The sequence below is a fragment of the Anomaloglossus baeobatrachus genome, unplaced genomic scaffold (assembly GCF_048569485.1).
Source record: "Anomaloglossus baeobatrachus isolate aAnoBae1 unplaced genomic scaffold, aAnoBae1.hap1 Scaffold_2751, whole genome shotgun sequence".
NCBI lineage: Eukaryota > Metazoa > Chordata > Amphibia > Anura > Aromobatidae > Anomaloglossus > Anomaloglossus baeobatrachus.
This window is the reverse complement of record NW_027442245.1, coordinates 113,353-136,630: the sequence shown is the minus strand read 5'-3', so window position 1 is coordinate 136,630 and position 23,278 is coordinate 113,353. Positions and strand designations below refer to the sequence as shown.

The following is a 23,278-nucleotide window of genomic DNA, read 5'->3' as shown; positions in this document are numbered from 1 at the left end:
ACGCTATACAATTGAACACATATCATCCTGTTATCCATATAGGTGTGTATTTACCTGCTTGACTATTTTTGGTTGTTTGATCCAGAATGTTTCTCCAGATAGGTCATGTGGAAATTTTCTTTCCTCAGTACAAATGTTTTCACTATGGCTTTGGAAAAATTTTTTGTATGTGCATCATGGTCATTTGACCCATTGTACTCTCAAGTAGCAATATATTGTACTGTTATGTTGTACTATGTACTAATTACGTGTTTATATGGTTTTGTAACCCTTTATGATCTTAGATAACTTTATCCTTGATAAAGACCTAAAAACAAGCTCGAAACGTTGGATGAATTATCCTTTTGCACAAATAAAGAATTTTCAGCATTCTAAGAGTTCTTTTCTTACGTTATTGATCACTATAGTGTGCCAGAGCTATTTCTATTGAATTAACTCTTATTTTTTCTGAGCACCTGCTATATACACAGTGAGCCAGACATATTCAATTTTCATTCAGAAGGCAGAGGGAAGCCTTAGCAGCTGAGCCTATATCTTGGCTTGTGAGCATTAGAACAGGCCGGCGATTACAGGGTAACATGAAAAATGTCCAGCTTGCATTATGACTAGAACATGACAATATCCTTTTAAGTACTAACCTATGATGCGTTCCTAAGCAGTTGATGTTATATGTTCTACATTTCATTTTCTGCATACTTTACAAGTAGTAGAATTTGCTTTGATATAGGCAACTGGATTTTCACAATGAAAAGGCAAAGGATAACGCCCGAAAAAGACGCCATACATTATGTCAGTGCCATCACTGACAAACCTGGATTGACCATGAAATACATCAATCCCCTTAAAGGTGAGTTAAAACAAGTTTTAACTAAATTGCCTTAATATTGTCATGCATTAGAATGACTGTCTTAGGTAATGATAAATATTTTCTACAGGAAGAGGAGTGTTTGCTGAAACTGAAATCGAAAAAGGGAGTTTTGTTGCAGAATATCGAGGTGAGCTCACGTATGCACTTACGATGGTAGACAACTACTCGAGATTTATGGTTGTGGTACAAGTCAAAGATCTAATGGCCCATACTGCAGCGAAGGTCTTCCAAGCACACTTATGCAGACCTCATGGCTACTCAGAGAGAGTCCTCACAGATCAAGGCACTGCCTTTGAAGCGGAAATCTTCAAGGACTTCTGCAGCTTTTACCGATGCAGGAAGATGCGTACTACACCCTACCATGCTCAAACCAATGGTTATCAACCTGCTCAGGACTTTACCCCATATTCCAGATGTGGCCTTACAAGTGATTTATAGAGGGGTAACAATACGTTGGGATCATCGGATCTAATCTCCCTTTTTATACACCCTAAAATCTTGTTTGCGTTAGAATAAACAATAACATCATAAAGGTATAGCAGTACCGTTTCAAAGTTTCGGTGTCCCAAGCAGCATTCCATCAGCCTCTGGAAGGTTCCTGGCAAATTGCACAGCTCGAAGGGCATGCTTTTGAACTCGCAGAGACCCATCGGGGTGGCAAAGGCGGTCTTCTTCCGGTCTGCCTCAGCAACGGACACTTGCCAATAGTGACTAGTGAGATCAAGGGTAGAAAAATAATTTGCAGTTGTCAATGCAGCTAGCTATTCCTCAATACAGGGGAGTGGTGCTGTCCTTCTTCTTTAACAGGACCAACGGAGCTGCCCAGAGGCTACAACTGTCACGGATAACCCCAGCCTCCTTCATGTTGCTCAACATGTCCTTGGTACACTGGTAATGTGCAGGTAGATTTGGCTTATATCTCTCTTTGATGGGTGGGTGTGCACTTGTGGGGATGTAGTGTTTGACCCCTTTTATTTTTCAAAAGTCTAGCGGATGTTTGCTGAAGACTTGCTCGTATTCTTGCACTAGCCTGTAGACCCCCTTCTTGTGATGTGAAGGTGTGGAGTCAGTGCCTACGTGTAATTCCTTACACCACTCCTCTGGCTGACTTGGTGAGCTGTCACTGAATGGGTGGGCTGAAGCAATGGTGGATGCTGCTGTTTGGATAGCATGTGTATCTACTGAGAACAGCTTATCAATGGTGGCAAATCGGAGCAGCTTAATCTTTTGCTCTCCGCAGTTCAACACTCTCATGGGCACTCTTCCCTTCCATATTAATGAATAAAACTATGATGTAAATAGCATATAGATACCCCACAAATGCAGATAAAAGTAGGTTATGGGAAAAGGGGGAAGAGAGAAACAGGAAAATAGTGGAATAAAGTATAACTTCCAGGTGGGAGAGGAAATGGCAGCACAGCCAGTGGAGGTGAAGCAAGGGGAGCCTGCAACTAAAGAGTTGAGAGCGTTATCACATGGTGACTGAGCCTGATTGTAACGGGAGCATAGAGGTGCCGATCCTGTCTTACCTGCGTTGGTGTAGAAGTGGGTGTCCTGTGGTGGAGTCAGCTATGTGCAGTGGTGGCCGTGGGTTCTTTTATGTGCGACCGTAGTAATAGCTGTGCCCACTTCCTGTATGGGAGTGGAATGCAGTGAGGCTAATGGAACGCACGCCTGCGCATTTGTGTTTAACGTCGCGCATGTGCAGAACGGAGAAAAGGCTGCGCTCACTTCCTAATGAAAGGGAGTGAGACGCAGCTGGGAAGGGAAGGGAAAAGATTAGGGTTTGGGGATGATGAAAGGGCTTTCTACGGGCAAGGATGGCAAAGGGTGGCAGTGACGGAAAGTCAGGCAGATGGTCCTGTCCTGTCCTGTCCGTCCGTCTTTTTGTATCATGAATTGGAAAGACTGCAAGGGGGAGGGGAGGTGCTTGTGCCCAAAAGGAGGAGTTATTCAGATTCATTGCAGTGGGCGGCGGCTGCAAAAAGTACCATTCTCCTTGTTTTTGCTCTGCAAAACAGCCTTTTCAAGGGTTTGGCTTGGGTGACAAAATGTCTTCTGTAGGCGTGGGTTTGTCTCCCTCTCCCTAAGATGTGTCCGGTATAGGCCAGGGTGCCACTCAAGGCCGTAACCAATTCGGGTTATAGCTTCTCAGCCTTTTGGCTAAGATCAAGTGTAGTTTCGGAGGACGCTACCTTGGTCGGTACTGGAAGGTGCCTGGGATTGCACGTCTGCCGGCCTTGAGGGAGTGTGTGCGCCTTCTGGTGACACATAGCCCTCTTGTGCCTGGACGGTTCCCAGGCAACGGGAGGCGATCACCTTTGTTATTTTGAAGTCCTACTGATAAACAGAAAAAAAAAAAATTAAATCTGTTCTTATCAGTTTAATATCTGATACGTCCCCTCTCTAGGGACCATATATTAAATGGATTTTTAGAACAAGGAGATGGAAAAAATCTTGCTCTGTCCACTCCACGCATTGACCTGGTATTGCAGTACCTCCAGGACCGGTGCACCCCTTCTTAACCGAGTTTCCAAAAGCAGAACTCAATTCACCTGATTCAAATGAGCCTCATTAGTGAATTGAAAGAAAGCAAAAACTTTATATGCACCTCAATTTGGCCAATTCACTTTTCACACTTTCACCCTTTTTTTTTATCTTTCACACCTTTTACTTGCTTTATTGATGCAAAAGCTGTGCCAAATAGCAAACTCATCTCCACTCAACTTGACCAACTCTGCTATGTCCCGTGCAGTATCTTATTCTCAGTCTTATCTAGATCATTTGCAATTGAATAGAATAGATCCCTTTTGGACACATTGGATTCAGCTGCTGCAGTGACTGCAGGTGTTAGAAGATGCAGACTTGGCATCAGGTGCTGTCTATCAGATTCCACTCCAATTAAAGCTTCCATTGTTTTTCGGTGTTTTCTTTGAGCAATGATGATGTCTTTAGTGATCTGTTGGCTCCCTCTCCTGGAGGAAGAGTTTGCTTGCTCTTGGACTTTCAAAAAGAGAGGTCATGATAGACATTTAGCTTCTGAGCCCAATTGGGGACAGTCATGGGTGATGAATGTTTTGCAACCTGCTGCGAAGCCTGATACCGCAATATAAGGAACGTCAAATACTAAGAATGGGCGGCCTATGAAAGAATTAGTACTTTCATTAAGCATACTTAAACGGCTAATTGGGAATAGACAAACTGTAAAAAGCCCTCTGAGAAAGCCCCTCTCTATCCTTTGTCAGTAAGCTTTTCTGTAGTCTGCCTGTTGATGTATTTTCCGTTTGAACAGTGCACAACATGAAGTGACGGAACACTGGCTTGTCACAATGTCCCCCGCTGACATCACAATAGCGCTGCTGCCTAGAAAGCCAGCTGCGCAGCAGAAGTTGCTCTTTGGGTGGGATGGTGGGCTAATGTATCTATTCCTGCTTGGTGAGAGTTTGACATGATCTAGAGCAACGAGTTCCAGCGGCTAGCGGTTGATTATTGGCTGTAATGGGGCTTTCTGGCTGGTGCTAGCCTTTCTTCTTAGCACACAGGAACCACAATCCCTACACCATGCTTCGATGGATTCTCTCATCCCAGCCCAGTAAAACTACATATTTCACACAGTTATAGGCAGCCCATGGGCATTCACCTGGATTAAAACCCATAACAGCTCATAGACCAAACAATCAATCTACCACTGGACCAAAGACAGGAAGCTAAATCCACTGCCTGCGGTAACTAACTTAATCCTATAGGCTACTCACACAACAAACCCAAGAGAAAGGAAAAAAACATGGCTTCGATTATCCATCCAATGAAAACGCATAACCATTGTGAGCCATTGGACAATGCAATTGCACACATGGTGACATGGTGCACGGCCCAATGAATCAAGTCTGTACTTCATATTCACGGTTTAAGCCCTTGGGTTTTAATGTGTCCAGAGTACATATCCAGAAAGATTCCCTTTTTTTGTGCTAAGCACAAGTCAACAATACATTGTAAGCAGATTCTATTACCAGTCCCACACCATTTTGTGACGCATAATCACACAGTGGCCCAATTAAGATTCCAAGTCATCGAACATGTCCCAGCCATACGCAGAGGAGGCAATAGAATTAGGAAGCTCAAAGAAAGGGAATCTTTCTGGATATATACTCTGGGCACGTTGGAACCCAAGGGCTTAAACCATGAATATGAAGAACCGACTTGATTCATTGGGCCGTGCACATTTTTTCTAACGCCCGGTTCTTTTTCGTGTTCACACTATATATGGTTCCACTATGTATGGAGTTCCATTCTTCCTTGTTTTTTATTTGTCATGTTTGTCATGTCTGATCAACTGGTTACATTATGTCTGATTACCTTGTCTAACAGTTTTTTCTCCCCTTTCTTTACCTTCCATGTTCCCATAGTCACGTGAAATATCCCTGTTGCACTTGATTACGGCTCACTATTCACTATAGGATGTCTTATATCTAACATCACACTCTCACCCATCAGCACTCTATAGGTTTGTATAAGGTATGCGCTTACACATCCGGTCCTCCATAGGTATTTCCACTTATGTAACACTATCCCTATGATCACTCATAACTCATACCCTTGTAGTCAATTACAGCCTCCTCTCTCCCCCCCTCCCCTTCTCCCTTTCCATCTATAATTTTGCCATATATACTAGCAAACACTCAGTGTACCTAGTGGCATCCTATTCGTGGCTATTGGACCTTGCTATAGTCCCACTAGTGCCAAGACATTTGCAGAGCGCATCTGCCTGCGTTGCACACTCCAACTAATTATAAGTAAGCCATTATACTAGCAAACACTCAGTGTACCTAGTGGCATCCTATACGTGGCTATTGGACCTTGCTATAGTCCCACTAGTGCCAAGACATTTGCAGAGCGCATCTGCCTGCGTTGCACACTCCAACTAATTATAAGTAAGCCATTATACTAGCAAACACTCAGTGTACCTAGTGGCATCCTATACGTGGCTATTGGACCTTGCTATAGTCCCACTAGTGCCAAGACATTTGCAGAGCGCATCTGCCTGCGTTGCACACTCCAACTAATTATAAGTAAGCCATTATACTAGCAAACACTCAGTGTACCTAGTGGCATCCTATACGTGGCTATTGGACCTTGCTATAGTCCCACTAGTGCCAAGACATTTGCAGAGCGCATCTGCCTGCGTTGCACACTCCAACTAATTATAAGTAAGCCATTATACTAGCAAAAACTCAGTGTACCTAGTGGCATCCTATCTGTGGCTATTGGACTTTGCTATAGTCCCACTAGTGCAAAGACATTTGCAGAGCACGTCTGCCTGCATTGCACACTCCAACTTTTTTAAACTAAGCAATTTTACTAGCAAACACTCAGTGTACCTAGTGGCATCCTATTCGTGGCTATTGGACCTTGCTATAGTCCCACTAGTGCCAAGACATTTGCAGAGCGCATCTGCCTGCGTTGCACACTCCAACTAATTTTAACTTAGCCATTATACTAGCAAACACTCAGTGTACCTAGTGGCATCCTATACGTGGCTATTGGACTTTGCTATAGTCCCACTAGTGCCAAGACATTTGCAGAGCGCATCTGCCTGCGTTGCACACTCCAACTAATTATAAGTAAGCCATTATACTAGCAAACACTCAGTGTACCTAGTGGCATCCTATACGTGGCTATTGGACCTTGCTATAGTCCCACTAGTGCCAAGACATTTGCAGAGCGCATCTGCCTGCGTTGCACACTCCAACTAATTATAAGTAAGCCATTATACTAGCAAACACTCAGTGTACCTAGTGGCATCCTATACGTGGCTATTGGACTTTGCTATAGTCCCACTAGTGCCAAGACATTTGCAGAGCGCATCTGCCTGCGTTGCACACTCCAACTAATTATAAGTAAGCCATTATACTAGCAAACACTCAGTGTACCTAGTGGCATCCTATACGTGGCTATTGGACCTTGCTATAGTCCCACTAGTGCCAAGACATTTGCAGAGCGCATCTGCCTGCGTTGCACACTCCAACTAATTATAAGTAAGCCATTATACTAGCAAATACTCAGTGTACCTAGTGGCATCCTATCTGTGGCTATTGGACTTTGCTATAGTCCCACTAGTGCCAAGACATTTGCAGAGCGCATCTGCCTGCGTTGCACACTCCAACTAATTATAAGTAAGCCATTATACTAGCAAACACTCAGTGTACCTAGTGGCATCCTATACGTGGCTATTGGACTTTGCTATAGTCCCACTAGTGCCAAGACATTTGCAGAGCGCATCTGCCTGCGTTGCACACTCCAACTAATTATAAGTAAGCCATTATACTAGCAAACACTCAGTGTACCTAGTGGCATCCTATACGTGGCTATTGGACTTTGCTATAGTCCCACTAGTGCCAAGACATTTGCAGAGCGCATCTGCCTGCGTTGCACACTCCAACTAATTTTAACTTAGCCATTATACTAGCAAACACTCAGTGTACCTAGTGGCATCCTATACGTGGCTATTGGACTTTGCTATAGTCCCACTAGTGCCAAGACATTTGCAGAGCGCATCTGCCTGCGTTGCACACTCCAACTAATTATAAGTAAGCCATTATACTAGCAAACACTCAGTGTACCTAGTGGCATCCTATACGTGGCTATTGGACTTTGCTATAGTCCCACTAGTGCCAAGACATTTGCAGAGCGCATCTGCCTGCGTTGCACACTCCAACTAATTTTAACTTAGCCATTATACTAGCAAACACTCAGTGTACCTAGTGGCATCCTATACGTGGCTATTGGACTTTGCTATAGTCCCACTAGTGCCAAGACATTTGCAGAGCGCATCTGCCTGCGTTGCACACTCCAACTCATTATAACTAAGTTGCATTGTCAGGGATATTTATTCTTTATTATTCTGCTGTTAATAAAGCTAGACCACCACTGCAATCTTCACCACCTCTCAATTTTTACTACCACATTTTCAGTCCACAATCTTGTCGCAATCAACATGAGTGGCAAAATGACAGATGCTGGTGGAAAGGGGAAGAGGCGTGGTGGAAAAGGCAAAAAAGGTTTTGTCTGTGGGGAAAGTGGCAAAGCTCCATTATCATCTGCTGAAGATAGACCATCTACCAGCAAAAGTAAGATGTCTACTACTTACCGTGGACAATCCGATGTGCTCCCTTTTTTACGGACACGAACAACAGGAAGAAAGGTAGATGATGGGCAAAAAAGGAAAATGCTTGAATGGATCTCAAGTGGTCCAACAAGTGCCCTCTCAGCCACTTCAAGTACCGCATCCAAAAAACACCAGTCCTCTGAGTTGTCATCCCAATCACACTTGATTTCTCCCAGCTCTGAAGTCTCCATCAGCCCTGCACAGTATGGTGGAACTGAGATGGCTGAGTCTGCAGAGCTGTTCAGTCACACTATAGCCTGGGAATCAGAGGTCTGCTCCCAAGCTACAGTGAGTACAGAACAGGAAATGGTCTGCAGTGATGCCCAGAACCTTTGTGACTCTGATTCAGGCCGTGAGGACCAAGTTTCTGAGCATAATGTTGACCCTTTGTCACAAACTGTAACACCTGTGGTTATAGACAATGAGGAACATACTGATGAAGATGAGACGCAGATACCCGATTGGGATGACAACTTAAATATTCGGTCAGGGCAAGAAGAGGCTCGGTCTGAGGGGGAGGGGAGTGCAAACACAACAATTGATGATGAAGTTCTAGATCCCACCTACTGTCAACCCCCAGTCAGGCACTCGAGGAGGTCAACAGAGGCGGTGGAGGAGGATGCAACCGACGACGAAGTTACCTTGCGCCTTCCTGGACAGAGTCGGAGCACTGGTAGCACGTCTACAACTGCATCCTCAGCCACCACTCTGCCTATGAGCATTATTCGGGGTGGATCAACAGGTCGCATGGCCTCTAAGCCTTGCCTAGCCTGGTCCTTTTTTGACATAGAAAAAGATCGCCCAAATCATGTGATATGTAAAATTTGTCATGATTCTCTTAGTAGAGGTCAAAACCTCAGCAGTTTGACAACTTCTTCCATGAATCGTCACATGAATAAATATCATAGGTCCCGGTGGGAAGCTCACTGTGCTGCAATGCTGCAAGAGCGAACCATCCACCGCCCGCCCCTTCCAGTGCATCCGCGCGCTCTTCATCTTCTAGGACTGTGGGGACAGCTGTCACACCTGTTTTTCCACGCCAAACTTCCACCACTGTAACCGCAACAGGCAGTTTGCTTGTAAGGTCGTCAGTTGGTTTGGAAGGGGAAACAAGTGAGTGTGTACAGCTCTCTCAGACATCGATAGCACCAACGTTGGATGAAGGCAACATCATGTCTCCGCCTGCACTTTCCTCACAAACCTGCATTTTTCCAGGGACACCCTACTCAACACCGTCTACACACAGCAGCCAGATCTCTGTCCCTCAGATGTGGTCAAATAAAAGGCCACTTCCTCCGACCCATGACAAAGCTAAGAGGTTGACTCTATCCCTCTGTAAGCTGTTGGCTACCGAAATGCTGCCTTTCTGCCTAGTGGACACACAGGATTTTAGAGACCTTATGTCTGTCGCTGTGCCCCAGTACCAGATGCCTAGTCGCCACTACTTCTCTAAGAAAGGTGTGCCCGTGCTACACCAGCATGTCGCACACAACATCACCGCTTCCTTGAGAAACTCTGTGTGTGAACGGGTGCATTTCACCACCGATACTTGGACCAGTAAGCATGGACAGGGACGTTACATGTCGCTGACTGGGCACTGGGTAACTATGGTGATAGATGGTGAAGGGTCTGCTGCACAAGTCTTGCCGTCCCCACGACTTGTGTGTCAATCCTCTGTCTGTCCAAGTTCCGCCACAGCTTCTGCATCCTCCACCTCATCTGGGTCCTCCACCTCCGCCCCAAGCCTGCCTGGTCAGGCCACCAGCGTTCTCACTGCGCAGAAGGAATCACGCACGCCTCATTACTATGCTGGCAGCAGAGCGTAACGGCATCAGGCGGTCTTTAGCTTGACATGTCTTGGGAATAAGAGTCACACAGCTGAGGAGTTGTGGTCAGCTCTGCGGTCCGAGTTTAATAAATGGTTGTCTCCACTCAACCTGCAGCCTGGTAAGGCCGTGTGCGACAATGCTGCAAACCTGGGTGCGGCACTTCGCCTGGGCATTGTGACACACGTACCTTGTATGGCTCACGTGTTGAACCTTGTCGTCCAGCAATTTTTAACACACTATCCCGGCCTAGATGGCCTTCTGAACAGGGCACGAAAACTGTCAGCTCACTTCCGCCGTTCAAGCGCCGCAGCAGAGCGACTTGCATCGCTCCAGAAGTCTTTCGGCCTGCCGGTTCATCGCCTGAAATGCGATGTGGCGACACGCTGGAATTCAACTCTCCACATGTTACAGCGACTGTGGCAGCACCGCAGAGCCCTGGTGCAATACGTCATGACGTATAGCCTGGGCCAACGAGATGCAGAGGTGGGGCAGATCACCCTGATGGAGTGGTCTCAGATCAAGGACCTATGCACCCTTCTGCACAGTTTCGACATGGCGACGAATATGTTTAGCTCTGACAATGCCATTATCAGCATGACGATTCCAGTCATTTACATGCTGGAGCACACGCTAAACACTATTCGGAGTCAGGGGGTGGGACAACATGAAGGGGAGGAACTACAGGAGGATTCATATGCGCAAGGGACAACAACATCACCAAGGTCCAGACGTTCATCATCACCAACGCAGCAGGCATGGGACCATGGGGAACAGGGATCGACAAGGGCGCATAGTAGCAGGCGAAATGTTGAGCAAGGTGCAGGAGAACATGAAGAAATGGAGGACGAACTGTCCATGGACATGGAAGACTCAGCGGATGAGGGAGACCTTGGTCAAATTTCAGTTGAAAGAGGTTGGGGGGAGATGTCAGAGGAAGAAAGAACGGGTAGCACCTCTATGCCACAAACACAGCGTGGACTTGGTCCGCATGGCTGCGCAAGACACATGAGTGCCTTTTTGTTGCACTACCTCCAACATGACAGTCGTATTGTCAAAATTAGAAGTGATGATGACTACTGGATTGCCACACTATTAGATCCCCGGTACAAGTCCAAATTTTGTGACATAATTCCAGCCATAGAAAGGGACGCACGTATGCAGGAGTATCAGCAGAAGCTGTTACTCGATCTTAGCTCGGCTTTTCCACCAAACAACCGTGCAGGTGCAGGGAGGGAATCTCCCAGTTGTAACTTGACAAACATGGGACGGTCTCGTCATCTTCAACAGTCTACCCGTACCAGTAGGACCGTATCTGGTGCCGGTAACAGCAATTTTATGGAATCTTTTCATAATTTTTTTAGACCCTCTTTTGCAAGGCCACCAGAGACAACAAGTCTGACACATACTCAACGGCTGGAGAGGATGATACAGGAGTATCTCCAAATGAACATCGATGCCATGGCTGTGCAACTGGAGCCTTGCTCCTTTTGGGCTTCAAACCTAGAAAAATGGCCAGAGCTCTCCAGTTACGCCTTGGAGATTTTGTCGTGTCCAGCTGCCAGCGTTGTCTCTGAACGTGTATTCAGTGCTGCTGCACTTTCCCCACAGACAAAACCTTTTTTGCCTTTTCCACCACGCCTCTTCCCCTTTCCACCAGCATCTGTCATTTTGCCACTCATGTTGATTGCGACAAGATTGTGGACTGAAAATGTGGTAGTAAAAATTGAGAGGTGGTGAAGATTGCAGTGGTGGTCTAGCTTTATTAACAGCAGAATAATAAAGAATAAATATCCCTGACAATGCAACTTAGTTATAATGAGTTGGAGTGTGCAACGCAGGCAGATGCGCTCTGCAAATGTCTTGGCACTAGTGGGACTATAGCAAAGTCCAATAGCCACGTATAGGATGCCACTAGGTACACTGAGTGTTTGCTAGTATAATGGCTAAGTTAAAATTAGTTGGAGTGTGCAACGCAGGCAGATGCGCTCTGCAAATGTCTTGGCACTAGTGGGACTATAGCAAAGTCCAATAGCCACGTATAGGATGCCACTAGGTACACTGAGTGTTTGCTAGTATAATGGCTTACTTATAATTAGTTGGAGTGTGCAACGCAGGCAGATGCGCTCTGCAAATGTCTTGGCACTAGTGGGACTATAGCAAAGTCCAATAGCCACGTATAGGATGCCACTAGGTACACTGAGTGTTTGCTAGTATAATGGCTAAGTTAAAATTAGTTGGAGTGTGCAACGCAGGCAGATGCGCTCTGCAAATGTCTTGGCACTAGTGGGACTATAGCAAAGTCCAATAGCCACGTATAGGATGCCACTAGGTACACTGAGTGTTTGCTAGTATAATGGCTTACTTATAATTAGTTGGAGTGTGCAACGCAGGCAGATGCGCTCTGCAAATGTCTTGGCACTAGTGGGACTATAGCAAAGTCCAATAGCCACGTATAGGATGCCACTAGGTACACTGAGTGTTTGCTAGTATAATGGCTTACTTATAATTAGTTGGAGTGTGCAACGCAGGCAGATGCGCTCTGCAAATGTCTTGGCACTAGTGGGACTATAGCAATGTCCAATAGCCACGTATAGGATGCCACTAGGTACACTGAGTGTTTGCTAGTATAATGGCTTACTTATAATTAGTTGGAGTGTGCAACGCAGGCAGATGCGCTCTGCAAATGTCTTGGCACTAGTGGGACTATAGCAAAGTCCAATAGCCACGTATAGGATGCCACTAGGTACACTGAGTGTTTGCTAGTATAATTGCTTAGTTTAAAAAAGTTGGAGTGTGCAATGCAGGCAGACGTGCTCTGCAAATGTCTTTGCACTAGTGGGACTATAGCAAAGTCCAATAGCCACGTATAGGATGCCACTAGGTACACTGAGTGTTTGCTAGTATAATGGCTTACTTATAATTAGTTGGAGTGTGCAACGCAGGCAGATGCGCTCTGCAAATGTCTTGGCACTAGTGGGACTATAGCAAGGTCCAATAGCCACGTATAGGATGCCACTAGGTACACTGAGTGTTTGCTAGTATAATGGCTTACTTATAATTAGTTGGAGTGTGCAACGCAGGCAGATGCGCTCTGCAAATGTCTTGGCACTAGTGGGACTATAGCAAAGTCCAATAGCCACAGATAGGATGCCACTAGGTACACTGAGTGTTTGCTAGTATAATGGACCTGACATTACCTCTCTACTAACCAGAATCCCACAATGTCTGTCTGCTATTTCATCCTTCTTCTCTGTGCGATTCCTAAAACTTAACATGGACAAAACAGAATTCATTGTCTTTCCTCCTCCTCACTCATCTCCTCCAACAAGCCTTTCCATCAAACTCGATGGTTGCTTACTCTCCCCAGTCTCACAAGCTCGTTGCCTTGGAGTGACCCTCGACTCTGCTCTATCCTTCAAGCCACACATCCAAGCCCTCTTCACCTCATGCCGATTACAACTCAAAAACATCTCCCGGATCCGTGCTTTCCTTAACCAAGAATCATCAAAAACATTAGTGCATGCCCTCATCATCTCCCGCCTCGACTACTGCAACCTCCTGCTCTCTGGCCTCCCTTCCAACACTCTTGCACCCCTCCAATCTATCCTAAACTCTGCGGCCCGCTTAATCCACCTCTCCCCTCGCTACTCCCCAGCCTCGCCACTCTGCCAATCCCTTCACTGGCTTCCCATCACCCAACGACTCCAGTTCAAAACACTAACTATGACATACAAAGCCATGCACAACCTGTCTCCTCCCTACATCTGTGACCTAGTCTCCCGGTACCTACCTGCACGCAACCTCAGATCCTCACAAGATCTCCTTCTCTGCTCCTCCCTTATCTCCTCTTCCCACAATCGCGTACAAGATTTCTCCCGTGCATCCCCCATACTTTGGAATGCTCTACCTCAGCACATCAGACTCTCCCCTACCGTGGAAAGCTTCAAGAGGAACCTCAAGACCCACCTCTTCCAACAAGCCTATAACCTACAACAGCCCTCAGTCCAGTAGACCACTGCGCAACCAGCTCTGTCCTCACCTATTGTACCATCACCCATTCCCTGTAGACTGTAAGCCCTCGCGGGCAGGGTCCTCTCTCCTCCTGTACCAGTCTGTTATGTACTGTTAATGATTGTTGTACGTATACCCTTTCACTTGTAAAGCGCCATGGAATAAATGGCGCTATAATAATAAATAATAATAATAATTATAATAATGGCTTACTTATAATTAGTTGGAGTGTGCAACGCAGGCAGATGCGCTCTGCAAATGTCTTGGCACTAGTGGGACTATAGCAAGGTCCAATAGCCACGTATAGGATGCCACTAGGTACACTGAGTGTTTGCTAGTATAATGGCTTACTTATAATTAGTTGGAGTGTGCAACGCAGGCAGATGCGCTCTGCAAATGTCTTGGCACTAGTGGGACTATAGCAAGGTCCAATAGCCACGTATAGGATGCCACTAGGTACACTGAGTGTTTGCTAGTATAATGGCTTACTTATAATTAGTTGGAGTGTGCAACGCAGGCAGATGCGCTCTGCAAATGTCTTGGCACTAGTGGGACTATAGCAAAGTCCAATAGCCACAGATAGGATGCCACTAGGTACACTGAGTGTTTGCTAGTATAATGGCTTACTTATAATTAGTTGGAGTGTGCAACACAGGCAGATGCGCTCTGCAAATGTCTTGGCACTAGTGGGACTATAGCAAAGTCCAATAGCCACGTATAGGATGCCACTAGGTACACTGAGTGTTTGCTAGTAAAATTGCTTAGTTTAAAAAAGTTGGAGTGTGCAATGCAGGCAGACGTGCTCTGCAAATGTCTTTGCACTAGTGGGACTATAGCAAAGTCCAATAGCCACGTATAGGATGCCACTAGGTACACTGAGTGTTTGCTAGTATAATGGCTTACTTATAATTAGTTGGAGTGTGCAACGCAGGCAGATGCGCTCTGCAAATGTCTTGGCACTAGTGGGACTATAGCAAAGTCCAATAGCCACGTATAGGATGCCACTAGGTACACTGAGTGTTTGCTAGTATAATGGCTTACTTATAATTAGTTGGAGTGTGCAACGCAGGCAGATGCGCTCTGCAAATGTCTTGGCACTAGTGGGACTATAGCAAAGTCCAATAGCCACGTATAGGATGCCACTAGGTACACTGAGTGTTTGCTAGTATAATGGCTAAGTTAAAATTAGTTGGAGTGTGCAACGCAGGCAGATGCGCTCTGCAAATGTCTTGGCACTAGTGGGACTATAGCAAAGTCCAATAGCCACGTATAGGATGCCACTAGGTACACTGAGTGTTTGCTAGTATAATGGCTTACTTATAATTAGTTGGAGTGTGCAACGCAGGCAGATGCGCTCTGCAAATGTCTTGGCACTAGTGGGACTATAGCAAAGTCCAATAGCCACGTATAGGATGCCACTAGGTACACTGAGTGTTTGCTAGTATAATGGCTTACTTATAATTAGTTGGAGTGTGCAACGCAGGCAGATGCGCTCTGCAAATGTCTTGGCACTAGTGGGACTATAGCAAAGTCCAATAGCCACAGATAGGATGCCACTAGGTACACTGAGTGTTTGCTAGTATAATGGCTTACTTATAATTAGTTGGAGTGTGCAACGCAGGCAGATGCGCTCTGCAAATGTCTTGGCACTAGTGGGACTATAGCAAGGTCCAATAGCCACGTATAGGATGCCACTAGGTACACTGAGTGTTTGCTAGTATAATGGCTTACTTATAATTAGTTGGAGTGTGCAACGCAGGCAGATGCGCTCTGCAAATGTCTTGGCACTAGTGGGACTATAGCAAAGTCCAATAGCCACGTATAGGATGCCACTAGGTACACTGAGTGTTTGCTAGTATAATGGCTTACTTATAATTAGTTGGAGTGTGCAACGCAGGCAGATGCGCTCTGCAAATGTCTTGGCACTAGTGGGACTATAGCAAGGTCCAATAGCCACGTATAGGATGCCACTAGGTACACTGAGTGTTTGCTAGTATAATGGCTTACTTATAATTAGTTGGAGTGTGCAACGCAGGCAGATGCGCTCTGCAAATGTCTTGGCACTAGTGGGACTATAGCAAAGTCCAATAGCCACGTATAGGATGCCACTAGGTACACTGAGTGTTTGCTAGTATAATGGTTAAGTTAAAATTAGTTGGAGTGTGCAACGCAGGCAGATGCGCTCTGCAAATGTCTTGGCACTAGTGGGACTATAGCAAAGTCCAATAGCCACGTATAGGATGCCACTAGGTACACTGAGTGTTTGCTAGTAAAATTGCTTAGTTTAAAAAAGTTGGAGTGTGCAATGCAGGCAGACGTGCTCTGCAAATGTCTTTGCACTAGTGGGACTATAGCAAAGTCCAATAGCCACGTATAGGATGCCACTAGGTACACTGAGTGTTTGCTAGTATAATGGCTTACTTATAATTAGTTGGAGTGTGCAACGCAGGCAGATGCGCTCTGCAAATGTCTTGGCACTAGTGGGACTATAGCAAAGTCCAATAGCCACGTATAGGATGCCACTAGGTACACTGAGTGTTTGCTAGTATAATGGCTAAGTTAAAATTAGTTGGAGTGTGCAACGCAGGCAGATGCGCTCTGCAAATGTCTTGGCACTAGTGGGACTATAGCAAAGTCCAATAGCCACGTATAGGATGCCACTAGGTACACTGAGTGTTTGCTAGTATAATGGCTTACTTATAATTAGTTGGAGTGTGCAACGCAGGCAGATGCGCTCTGCAAATGTCTTGGCACTAGTGGGACTATAGCAAAGTCCAATAGCCACGTATAGGATGCCACTAGGTACACTGAGTGTTTGCTAGTATAATGGCTTACTTATAATTATTTGGAGTGTGCAACGCAGGCAGATGCGCTCTGCAAATGTCTTGGCACTAGTGGGACTATAGCAAAGTCCAATAGCCACAGATAGGATGCCACTAGGTACACTGAGTGTTTGCTAGTATAATGGCTTACTTATAATTAGTTGGAGTGTGCAACGCAGGCAGATGCGCTCTGCAAATGTCTTGGCACTAGTGGGACTATAGCAAGGTCCAATAGCCACGTATAGGATGCCACTAGGTACACTGAGTGTTTGCTAGTATAATGGCTTACTTATAATTAGTTGGAGTGTGCAACGCAGGCAGATGCGCTCTGCAAATGTCTTGGCACTAGTGGGACTATAGCAAAGTCCAATAGCCACGTATAGGATGCCACTAGGTACACTGAGTGTTTGCTAGTATAATGGCTTACTTATAATTAGTTGGAGTGTGCAACGCAGGCAGATGCGCTCTGCAAATGTCTTGGCACTAGTGGGACTATAGCAAGGTCCAATAGCCACGTATAGGATGCCACTAGGTACACTGAGTGTTTGCTAGTATAATGGCTTACTTATAATTAGTTGGAGTGTGCAACGCAGGCAGATGCGCTCTGCAAATGTCTTGGCACTAGTGGGACTATAGCAAAGTCCAATAGCCACGTATAGGATGCCACTAGGTACACTGAGTGTTTTCTAGTATAATGGTTAAGTTAAAATTAGTTGGAGTGTGCAACGCAGGCAGATGCGCTCTGCAAATGTCTTGGCACTAGTGGGACTATAGCAAAGTCCAATAGCCACGTATAGGATGCCACTAGGTACACTGAGTGTTTGCTAGTAAAATTGCTTAGTTTAAAAAAGTTGGAGTGTGCAATGCAGGCAGACGTGCTCTGCAAATGTCTTTGCACTAGTGGGACTATAGCAAAGTCCAATAGCCACGTATAGGATGCCACTAGGTACACTGAGTGTTTGCTAGTATAATGGCTTACTTATAATTAGTTGGAGTGTGCAACGCAGGCAGATGCGCTCTGCAAATGTCTTGGCACTAGTGGGACTATAGCAAGGTCCAATAGCCACGTATAGGATGCCACTAGGTACACTGAGTGTTTGCTAGTATAATGGCTTACTTATAATTAGTTGGAGTGTGCAACGCAGGCAGATGCGCTCTGCAAATGTCTTGGCACTAGTGGGACTATAGCAAAGTCCAATAGCCACAGATAGGATGCCACTAGGTACACTGAGTGTTTGCTAGTATAATGGACCTGACATTACCTCTCTACTAACCAGAATCCCACAATGTCTGTCTGCTATTTCATCCTTCTTCTCTGTGCGATTCCTAAAACTTAACATGGACAAAACAGAATTCATTGTCTTTCCTCCTCCTCACTCATCTCCTCCAACAAGCCTTTCCATCAAACTCGATGGTTGCTTACTCTCCCCAGTCTCACAAGCTCGTTGCCTTGGAGTGACCCTCGACTCTGCTCTATCCTTCAAGCCACACATCCAAGCCCTCTTCACCTCATGCCGATTACAACTCAAAAACATCTCCCGGATCCGTGCTTTCCTTAACCAAGAATCAGCAAAAACATTAGTGCATGCCCTCATCATCTCCTGCCTCGACTACTGCAACCTCCTGCTCTCTGGCCTCCCTTCCAACACTCTTGCACCCCTCCAATCTATCCTAAACTCTGCGGCCCGCTTAATCCACCTCTCCCCTCGCTACTCCCCAGCCTCGCCACTCTGCCAATCCCTTCACTGGCTTCCCATCACCCAACGACTCCAGTTCAAAAAACTAACCATGACATACAAAGCCATGCACAACCTGTCTCCTCCCTACATCTGTGACCTAGTCTCCCGGTACCTACCTGCACGCAACCTCAGATCCTCACAAGATCTCCTTCTCTGCTCCTCCCTTATCTCCTCTTCCCACAATCGCGTACAAGATTTCTCCCGTGCATCCCCCATACTTTGGAATGCTCTACCTCAGCACATCAGACTCTCCCCTACCGTGGAAAGCTTCAAGAGGAACCTCAAGACCCACCTCTTCCAACAAGCCTATAACCTACAACAGCCCTCAGTCCAGTAGACCACTGCGCAACCAGCTCTGTCCTCACCTATTGTACCATCACCCATTCCCTGTAGACTGTAAGCCCTCGCGGGCAGGGTCCTCTCTCCTCCTGTACCAGTCTGTTATGTACTGTTAATGATTGTTGTACGTATACCCTTTCACTTGTAAAGCGCCATGGAATAAATGGCGCTATAATAATAAATAATAATAATAATAATAATAATGGCTTACTTATAATTAGTTGGAGTGTGCAACGCAGGCAGATGCGCTCTGCAAATGTCTTGGCACTAGTGGGACTATAGCAAGGTCCAATAGCCACGTATAGGATGCCACTAGGTACACTGAGTGTTTGCTAGTATAATGGCTTACTTATAATTAGTTGGAGTGTGCAACGCAGGCAGATGCGCTCTGCAAATGTCTTGGCACTAGTGGGACTATAGCAAGGTCCAATAGCCACGTATAGGATGCCACTAGGTACACTGAGTGTTTGCTAGTATAATGGCTTACTTATAATTAGTTGGAGTGTGCAACGCAGGCAGATGCGCTCTGCAAATGTCTTGGCACTAGTGGGACTATAGCAAAGTCCAATAGCCACAGATAGGATGCCACTAGGTACACTGAGTGTTTGCTAGTATAATGGACCTGACATTACCTCTCTACTAACCAGAATCCCACAATGTCTGTCTGCTATTTCATCCTTCTTCTCTGTGCGATTCCTAAAACTTAACATGGACAAAACAGAATTCATTGTCTTTCCTCCTCCTCACTCATCTCCTCCAACAAGCCTTTCCATCAAACTCGATGGTTGCTTACTCTCCCCAGTCTCACAAGCTCGTTGCCTTGGAGTGACCCTCGACTCTGCTCTATCCTTCAAGCCACACATCCAAGCCCTCTTCACCTCATGCCGATTACAACTCAAAAACATCTCCCGGATCCGTGCTTTCCTTAACCAAGAATCAGCAAAAACATTAGTGCATGCCCTCATCATCTCCCGCCTCGACTACTGCAACCTCCTGCTCTCTGGCCTCCCTTCCAACACTCTTGCACCCCTCCAATCTATCCTAAACTCTGCGGCCCGCTTAATCCACCTCTCCCCTCGCTACTCCCCAGCCTCGCCACTCTGCCAATCCCTTCACTGGCTTCCCATCACCCAACGACTCCAGTTCAAAACACTAACCATGACATACAAAGCCATGACAACCTGTCTCCTCCCTACATCTGTGACCTAGTCTCCCGGTACCTACCTGCACGCAACCTCAGATCCTCACAAGATCTCCTTCTCTGCTCCTCCCTTATCTTCTCTTTCCACAATCGCGTACAAGATTTCTCCCGTGCATCCCCCATACTTTGGAATGCTCTACCTCAGCACATCAGACTCTCCCCTACCGTGGAAAGCTTCAAGAGGAACCTCAAGACCCACCTCTTCCAACAAGCCTATAACCTACAACAGCCCTCAGTCCAGTAGACCACTGCGCAACCAGCTCTGTCCTCACCTATTGTACCATCACCCATTCCCTGTAGACTGTAAGCCCTCGCGGGCAGGGTCCTCTCTCCTCCTGTACCAGTCTGTTATGTACTGTTAATGATTGTTGTACGTATACCCTTTCACTTGTAAAGCGCCATGGAATAAATGGCGCTATAATAATAAATAATAATAATAATTATAATAATGGCTTACTTATAATTAGTTGGAGTGTGCAACGCAGGCAGATGCGCTCTGCAAATGTCTTGGCACTAGTGGGACTATAGCAAGGTCCAATAGCCACGTATAGGATGCCACTAGGTACACTGAGTGTTTGCTAGTATAATGGCTTACTTATAATTAGTTGGAGTGTGCAACGCAGGCAGATGCGCTCTGCAAATGTCTTGGCACTAGTGGGACTATAGCAAGGTCCAATAGCCACGTATAGGATGCCACTAGGTACACTGAGTGTTTGCTAGTATAATGGCTTACTTATAATTAGTTGGAGTGTGCAACGCAGGCAGATGCGCTCTGCAAATGTCTTGGCACTAGTGGGACTATAGCAAAGTCCAATAGCCACAGATAGGATGCCACTAGGTACACTGAGTGTTTGCTAGTATAATGGCTTACTTATAATTAGTTGGAGTGTGCAACGCAGGCAGATGCGCTCTGCAAATGTCTTGGCACTAGTGGGACTATAGCAAAGTCCAATAGCCACGTATAGGATGCCACTAGGTACACTGAGTGTTTGCTAGTAAAATTGCTTAGTTTAAAAAAGTTGGAGTGTGCAATGCAGGCAGACGTGCTCTGCAAATGTCTTTGCACTAGTGGGACTATAGCAAAGTCCAATAGCCACAGATAGGATGCCACTAGGTACACTGAGTGTTTGCTAGTATAATGGCTTACTTATAATTAGTTGGAGTGTGCAACGCAGGCAGATGCGCTCTGCAAATGTCTTGGCACTAGTGGGACTATAGCAAAGTCCAATAGCCACGTATAGGATGCCACTAGGTACACTGAGTGTTTGCTAGTATAATGGCTAAGTTAAAATTAGTTGGAGTGTGCAACGCAGGCAGATGCGCTCTGCAAATGTCTTGGCACTAGTGGGACTATAGCAAAGTCCAATAGCCACGTATAGGATGCCACTAGGTACACTGAGTGTTTGCTAGTAAAATTGCTTAGTTTAAAAAAGTTGGAGTGTGCAATGCAGGCAGACGTGCTCTGCAAATGTCTTTGCACTAGTGGGACTATAGCAAAGTCCAATAGCCACAGATAGGATGCCACTAGGTACACTGAGTGTTTGCTAGTATAATGGCTTAGTTATAATGAGTTGGAGTGTGCAGAGGACAGGAGGGTACAGTGGCAGGATTGTGGTGCTCTGGGTAGAGGAATGGAAGCCTGCCTTTCTATTCCCTCCTAATGGTGAAATGCAGGGAGGAAATCCCTGACCTTGGCTACACAGATGCTGTTGCTGTTTGCAGGACCTGTCACCTATGGCTCTCTGACCCTGCCGGTTTGAGTCCTTAAAAGGACTGCTATAAAGTGCTCTCCCTATGCTGTCTAACGCTGTGTATGCAGCGCATACAGCTGTATCGGCTATAGGACTCAGGAGGACGGAGCTGCGACAGTGATGTCTGACACCAAAGACGCAGAAGGCAGATAATGGCGTCCGTGAAGAAAATGTCCGGTTTTATAATGCAGGGACATGTGACATGCAGATCCTATCACACATGCCGTTGCTTCTCTGGCTCAAAGTCAACTTAGCTGTGTGTGTGTCTGTGATTGGCTGACATGCTGGCCCGCCCCACAAGACGCGCGCACTTAGGGAAGGAAGACAAGAAAAAAAAAAAGCTCGAGTTCTAGTTCGATCTAGAACATGCCCCAAAATCACTCGAGCCTAGAACTGGAGAACCACGAACCACGAACCGCGCTCAACTCTATCCAGGAGCTTTGGTTCCCTGAGTTTCCAATAGCAAATGTCTAGAAAAAACTCTGTCCATTGGCACAACTCAGCAAGAAAACGAGAAGACCGAGAAGATATATTTCATTTATCTTAATGCCACCTTCTTAACAGCACTAAACCCTTCTATTATGTCCCTTAGCCTTTTGAGCTTATCCTCTGGTAAGCGGAAGACCATGCCTCTGGTATCGATCTCAGTGCCTAAAAACTGTATTATAGTAGCCAATCAGAATACAAAAGGATGCATAGGAAGCGTGACTTTATTTCAATATTTTAAAACAATCCAATAAAATGAAGAAAAGTCACTCATACAAGATCCACAGAAGTTGTATAATACATACATAAATCAAAACACTATAAGGCCTGTTTCACACGTCAGTGATTCTGGTACGTTTGTGCTTTTTTTTAAACATAACAGAATCACTGAGATACGCAGATCCATTATAATGAATGGGTCTGCTCACACATCAGTGATTTTTCACTGCACGTGTCTCCGTGCGGCGTACCCGCGTGTCCGTGATTGCTGCACGGAGACATGTCCATTTTTTTCTGGCATCACTGATAGGATGTCCATAAGGTGGCAGCAGAGCATAACAGAAAAAGGTGCCTATTGTGCACTGAAAAGACCCAATGTGATGCACCAGACATATAGAGCCCTAATGGATTCACAAATATAAGATATATCATGAATGACTACTGCATAATGAACGCTAGCATGAAAAAAGAAAGGAATCCATAAAAATAAATAATAAATGGTGCACATATGTTAGAGCCCCACCGAAGGACAAAAAAAGTCTGATGGAAATAGAGAGCATATAGGAACAATAAGAATGTGCAACAGAGAGGAAGGTGAGAATGCAGGATCAATCACTGCCTGTCAGATATTAATAATCAGGGAAATAACTCTGGAGCAGACGCACAAATTAGGGTCTTACCTGGTAAGGTAACAAATAATTAATAGTAGTTGCACTCACCTATTAAGGTTGTGCCAGTCACAACCCCTAAATGCACGTTACAAATGGCGACAGCCGCAGCCCCTAGTAGAAGAGCAATAACGTATAGGAGGAAAATCGGGTGCGTGCCGCGCTGTCACCAAAGGAAAC

The 23,278-nt window shown here is 45.8% G+C and overlaps 1 pseudogene; it reads left to right on the top strand.

The window, feature by feature from the left end:
* Positions 1 to 3,182: 3,182 nt before the first annotated feature.
* LOC142265717 (U2 spliceosomal RNA) lies at positions 3,183 to 3,388 on the top strand (annotated as a pseudogene).
* The last annotated feature ends 19,890 nt before the right edge of the window (positions 3,389 to 23,278 follow it).